The sequence below is a fragment of the Physella acuta genome, unplaced genomic scaffold (genome assembly GCF_028476545.2).
Source record: "Physella acuta isolate Inbredline_101_S28 unplaced genomic scaffold, ASM2847654v3 ptg001441l, whole genome shotgun sequence".
NCBI classification, from domain to species: domain Eukaryota; kingdom Metazoa; phylum Mollusca; class Gastropoda; family Physidae; genus Physella; species Physella acuta.
Genome location: NW_026732956.1, coordinates 218,866 through 226,408, shown reverse-complemented (window position 1 = coordinate 226,408; position 7,543 = coordinate 218,866).

Below are 7,543 nucleotides of genomic sequence, written 5' to 3'. Positions count from 1 at the left end.
CTAACTAAGTGCCAACCCTACACCCCATCACTCACTAACAAAGTCTTCAACATGCCCCACTATAAGCCACCTTTGAGTCCACCCCGACAATACCCTAGATCCCACCGTTAAGCATGTCTCTACCGACAGTATTCTTTAAAAATAAATCGTCGGAAAAGCAAGTTTCTATGCACAACAAAACACAACACAACTGCAAAACAACACTACTCAACACAATATAAAACAACACAATTCGATTCAATGCTAAACAGTGCGCTACAATTATATCATCATTAATAACATTGATAAATCTAATGCCCCTTTCTTTGTGCATCTTTTATATTAGCAGTGGTCTATTGCAATAAGCCGTCATGAAAGCACATAATATACAAGAGCACCCCTCAACCCATCATTACGTTGACTCCCCCCGCCCCAACGCCCAACACCGATAGTCACCCAACCCCTCATTGTATGCTATAACCAACTCCTCTTTCTACGGCGTGATAGCACCGTGGACTAGCTAGACTACTGACTCCAAAGTCTCGAGTTCGAATCCGGGTTGGTCAGTAGAACGTCACTGAGTCCACCCAGCTCTCATGGGTACCTGACTTAGGTTACATACCTGACTATCCGAAATCAGAGAAACAGGTGAACTCTACTTCACTTGACCCTTGGACAGTCAGGTTCGAAAAGGGAACTTTACTTTTACAGTTTGACAACAGATCAAAAATGTACTACACCTTTATGCACCCTCCCCCCCTCACCCCCCCCCCCCCCCCCCCTCAACGCTTTAGTAGTTTTCTGTATTTGTGTGTGTGCCTATGCCTATGATACAAAAATATTATTAGGCTGTCGTACAAATAGAAAATATAAAAATAAAAAATAGAGATCTGTCTATGAAGGAAACCCTAGCAGTGAATCAACTTCTACCGTTCAAAGCATACCGTCCTACGTCGACTTCGCAATACAATTCATCAAGCTTGACAGATAGTCACTAAGCAGATCGACAGAGCCGGCGTTAGGGGGTGGCAAACGGGGCGGTCACCCTAGGCCCCGCGCTTGAAGGGGCCCCGCGCTTCAGCACTGTCATTGTTATCTGAATTAGTTTGTAAACTTAAATAATTCTTGCTGAATTCAATGGGGAGAAATTAAATGGTCGAATGCCGAAGTTGTTGATTGTTATAACTGAGGTCATGGTTGATGTTAGTGAGTTATTACCCACCTGAACTGGGACAGGCCATAATTCGATGCAAAAACAGTGTCACACCTCCCCTTTGTGTAGGGTACGGTCGCCTGGCATTTGACCTGTGCTGACTGGAGATAGTTGGACGCGAATCAACCCCCGACCTGACATGGGATGTAAATTTGGGAAACACGTAAAGTGGTACCGATGAAGACGACCTATTAGTGAGCAGACGGGATGCCTGTAGTATACAGTTAGTGACCTGATGAACGCTAGTCCTGACTTCCTTGTTGTAGATGTCGTATATGTAGGCCTACTTGTCTTTGTTTAACAGAATTAACATTCAGTTGCGTGCAGAGGGGTGGGAAGAGGGCGACGATGGGGTGGGGGAGGCCCTGAGGATCTATATCAAGGGGCATTAGACAGAGTGATTTATTATTATTTTTTTGGAAGAAAGTTAAAAGTGTTGATGTAGCATGTTTTCTCTATCATTAGCAGGTTTACGTCATGGTATCATCACCACCCCCCTCCACCCTTGTCGGGATTTATCAAATTTGCTCTTAAAAGACTATTTAACTTTTTAAAGTGGAACTATCATTTTTTGTATGTTTTGCTATTTTTTGCCTTGATGTCAACCCCCCCCCCAAATGGTGTCACACGATGCGGTCCGCACCCCCCCCCCCGCTACGCCCCTGCTTTTATATTAAAAATTAGTCATCAACAAACAATTTAAACAACTTTATTTTCCTAATTATTTGGTACGTGATTGAATTTCCTTAAGTGATTTGGTATGAATTACATAACTGTCAAAAGTGATTTAATATCTAAGCAAGGAAAAAAAAACAACTAAGAACACTGGGTTAAAACGTGGGAGAGGTACACATCTGTTATTAAAGTCTTATAGACTCCAAAACATTTATGTGTTATTAATGCATATTATATAGGACTATACACACACACACACACACACACACATATATATATATATATATATATATATATATATATATATATATATATATATATATATATATATATATATATATATATAATGGAAAAAAGCAGGCCCCGCGCGGATGGTTGGCCCTAGGCCCAGCGTATTCCTAACGCCGGCTCTGCAGATCGACACCAGTTAATTGAGCTTTGAAGCGGGTGAGTATCGAGAAAAATAATGCCCGCAAACCGCCATGTCATCCTGGTCTGTCAGGAGCTAAGCCCGAGTGAGGAGGCAACAGATTGGACGCTCTCGTGATACTAGTGTACAAGCCCGTCCTGTGACGTACGCCACATCTAGATCTCATTAACCTCCACATTAACCCGTAGCACGTCCACCGCCCCTATCCCCAATGGAAATAGAAAACATTTAAAATTAAATAGAAAATATTTACTTTAGCCATAGTCGACCCCCCCCCCACCCCCCGTCCAGGAGAAGAAAAAAAAATTCTAAAAGAAACGCCGATATCACCATTTACTACGACAACGTCACGGACATGCTTACTGTCGACTGAGACAGATACCACTGGGAACAACGATGTACTCCTTAACCCACTTGTTTTAAAAACTGCCCCAGTTGAATGATACCATTTTTATCTCTGCACAATTTAAGATATTTTATCACAATCAATGAGTAATTCAAATGAAAAATGTGTGTTGATAAAATAAACTAGAGCAAAACAAATAGCGGATTTTGTTTCCTTATTTAAACAAATGACATTTAAAAAGCTGAAACATTAGTAGGCCTACTATTTTATCACCCAGGAAATCGTAGTTACGGTGGGGGGAGGGAAAAATCAATAAATGCCGTCACGTTTTTGGACTATATATCCCCCCGCCCCCCCCCCCCCTCCCCCCAGAAGATGTACCTACAGCTTGCCAACCTGCTATTTACGAGATGATTAAACTCAAATTATACAAGGAGGTATTGGGCTGTATATATATATATATATATATATATATATATATATATATATATATATATATATATATATATACAGAGAGAGAGAGATCTATATATAATAAGCCTATATTTAAATTAAATAAGAGTCTAAAATCTAGACCCTAGTCAGTATTATGTTAGGAACTGACATTTTTAATACAGATTTTAGATGGATAGCAGTGAAAACTGATAGGCCTATCAACGTTAATAGATAAGAATCAGTGATCATTTCGTGAATTTAGATTAGTCTAGTACGAATAGTGTAATAAGGCCTAAAAAGTCAAATTATATTACAATGAAAATGCATGATTATTAGTTTAATAATTACTTGTAATTTTTAAGTTAATAATAGTTCAATAACAAAAGAGAATGTATTTATATTTAGGCTAATCAGAATACAATGAAATACATACCCAAAAAGTTGAATTACCGCAGAATGATGTTGTCGCCATCTCATTTTCTTTTTAATTTTTTAAAATAAAAAATAGATAGGCCTAGAAATCTATATTTTCTATTGGCCTAATATATTATGCATAACGATAAGTTGATGTAAGTACAAATTACTTGAGCAGTAAGTTTTAATCAGGGGCGGAACTACAGTGCCGCCAGACCCCGAAATGCGGGGGGAGGGGGGGGGTGACCACGCCATTTAGGGGCCCATAGCCGACCATAATAAAATTTTATAGTTAAAAAATAATCTTGCATTTTTGACTTGACGGTAAAAACTTTTGTAAATAACAAACATATCTATTACAGTAGTTGATTTATACAGAAGTTAACACCTGCTGTTGAGTAAACAAGTTAATAAAAAAGTCTAGTGACATTTATGCGCAATTCCCTTATGTTATCTAAAAATAGCTCTGACGTATATTGCTGGGGTGCGTTCAAGCTAGAAGAACGATCGGTTTGTAGGTGTTTATGTAATTTTAAAATTTGTGACCGAACGAGAGGATATTTTTGAAAACTTTCTTCGGCAATATTGTTCTAAATTATGACAGGAATCGATTGGTACATGTTTCAAGTCGCTAAGTGGTCTGATTGCCGAGATATGGGCCAAAAACTGATTTTTTTTGAGTTTTTTTGGCTTTTCCGGGAAATACATGAAAGAAACCCGGAATTTTTATGGCCTATGCTCATTCTCTTAACTTGCTTAACATAATTGCTTTTGAAACTAGTAATCGATATTGCTTCGTTGAGGAAGAGATACGACTTAAAGCCCGGACACACATTCATCCATACATTCATTCATCCATCCATTCCCAGAAATGACGAGTTAATAAACGCAATTCTCCAGAATGGAAATTGCGCTAAAAATAAACCGGGAGTGATCTCCCCTAAACTTTCTCGAATATTCTTATATAAAATAACAGGGGATGGGAACTCGGGCTATAGACATGATTTTTAATCCATTTTAAATACTTAAAGTTTTAAAAATAGAATAAAATCTCGTAGACAAATTAATTGCACACCAAGTGAACGCGAATAAAAAAGCGCATAATAGTGCGCAATATTATTAGTACTTTTAAAATTTACATTAGTTTTTTGAGAAATCGGAAGTAGCGTAAATAAGTACTTCCAGTCAACGAAAAATTCTCAAAATTTGACAGAAGGTAGAGAATTAGATCTTTTACTTACATATCAAATTTCATTTATCTATCTGAAATAGTACTCAAGTTATAGGCTTTTGAAAAATTCAAAGTAGAAAAAGTACCACTTCCGGTTATCCGAAATCGCTCAAAAGTTGATACGGATCTACGATTTTGATAAAATACTTGTATATGAAATTTCATCAACCTAGCTGTAACGGTACTCAAGTTATCGTGTTTACACACGGACACACACACACACAGACACACACACAGACACACAGACATACGGACAAGATTGCAAAATTATGTTTTTCCGTATCAGTGAGATGTAAAACGTCGAGATTTGCAAAAATCTCGATTTTTTTTTTTTGCACGATTACAAGACTTTCTCTATACTTCGTATATACGAGAAAGTAAATATATGCCTGAGCTACTGAGCTGTAGTGTGAAAGTTATGCAAACGTTCAAAACATTTATGACTTATTTCCCCTTTTTAAATAGTTAAATAAGGGCGCTCATAAGCTCCTTTTAATACATTTGTACTAAACAAATTTTAAAAAAATTCATAAAAAACGTTTTAATAACAAGCTTTTATGTACTAATGCACTAAAAAGTAGAAAATAAATTATACACTACTATTTAAATTACTATAAAGAAAAGCGTGGGTCACTTTAGTACTTTAGTACCTATTGGATACATTTACTAATATTTGAGAAGAGACCCACGCTTTTCTTTATAGTAATTTAAATAGTAGTGTATAATTTATTTTCTACTTTTTAGTGCATTAGTACATAAAAGCTTGTTATTAAAACATTTTTTATGAATTTTTTTCAGTACTTTAGATGTTTTATTTACAATAGTGTTACATGACTAAAAACCATTGCGCGTCTATTGAACGTGATGGCGCAGCTATTGAACCTGATGGCGCAGCTATTGAACGTGGTGACGCGTGTGGTGTGGTTGGATAGACATGCCTACTAATTCGGTCCAAATTTTAATTAATTAATAAAAAATTAATTAGGCATCCAATTAAGTCAAATTTAGTTTCAGATTGCATTGTCTTCATGTCTTGACCCACGTGCCAACTGTGAATCGTATCGGTCAAGTACAACTGTCCGAATTTTCACTCCGGCGTTTCTATCTAGACAGACTGACGACTGACGACAGAGGAAGTGAGTTAAATAAAAGCTTGTAAAAAAAAATTCATTAAAAAACATTTTAATAACAAGCTTTTATTACTAATGCACTAAAAAGTAGAAAATAAATTATACACTACTATTTAAATTACTATAAAGAAAAGCGTGGGTCACTTTAGTACTTTAGTACCTATTGGATACCTTTACTAATATTTGAGAAGAGACCCACGCTTTTCTTTATAGTAATTTAAATAGTAGTGTATAATTTATTTTCTACTTTTTAGTGCATTAGTACATAAAAGCTTGTTATTAAAACGTTTTTTATGAATTTTTTTCAGTACTTTAGATGTTTTATTTACAATAGTGTTACATGACTAAAAACCATTGCGCGTCTATTGAACGTGATGGCGCAGCTATTGAACCTGATGGCGCAGCTATTGAACGTGGTGACGCGTGTGGTGTGGTTGGATAGACATGCCTACTAATTCGGTCCAAATTTTAATTAATTAATAAAAAATTAATTAGGCATCCAATTAAGTCAAATTTAGTTTCAGATTGCATTGTCTTCATGTCTTGACCCACGTGCCAACTGTGAATCGTATCGGTCAAGTACAACTGTCCGAATTTTCACTCCGGCGTTTCTATCTAGACAGACTGACGACTGACGACAGAGGAAGTGAGTTAAATAAAAGCTTGTAAAAAAAAAATTCATTAAAAAACGTTTTAATAACAAGCTTTTATTACTAATGCACTAAAAAGTAGAAAATAAATTATACACTACTATTTAAATTACTATAAAGAAAAGCGTGGGTCACTTTAGTACTTTAGTACCTATTGGATACCTTTACTAATATTTGAGAAGAGACCCACGCTTTTCTTTATAGTAATTTAAATAGTAGTGTATAATTTATTTTCTACTTTTTAGTGCATTAGTAATAAAAGCTTGTTATTAAAACGTTTTTTAATGAATTTTTTTTCAGTACTTTACATGTTTATTTACAATAGTGTTTTATGACTAAAACCATTGCGCGTCTATTGAACGTGATGGCGCAGCTATTAAACCTGATGGCGCAGCTATTGAACGTGATGACGCGTGTGGTGTGGTTGGATAGACATGCCTATTGATTCGGTCCAAATTTTAATTAATTAATAAAAATTTAATTAGGCATCCAATTAAGTCAAATTTAGTTTCAGATTGCATTGTCTTCATGTCTTGACCCACGTGCCAACTGTGAATCGTATCGGTCAAGTAGAACTGTCCGAATTTTCACTCCTGCGTTTCTATCTAGACTGACGACTGACGACAGACTGACGAGGAAGTGAGTTAAATAAAAACTTGCAAAAAGTAATTACTTTTCTAAATTACTTTAGAAAAAATACATACTAAAGAATGACTTAGCGTAAAACTGAAATGTATTTATAATAAATTTAATATATAAAGCTCAGTTCTGTATGTAATGCATTTGTATGTCGTTGGAATTGTACGATTTTAAGTGTTAGAAAAATTATCGTGCGCATTTGTCTAAATTTATGAGCTAAAAAATTACTATTGAAAGTGTTGGGAAATAATTTTCATTTTTCAAATTATAGTAATAATTGTCGGCATGTTCATTAAACACAAGTTTTAAAAAAAATATCATCTTTTACAAAAATTCTAATTATGTCTTTATTTAGTCCTATAGCACTTACTTCCCTTTGATAAATTAGGAAAAACACAATT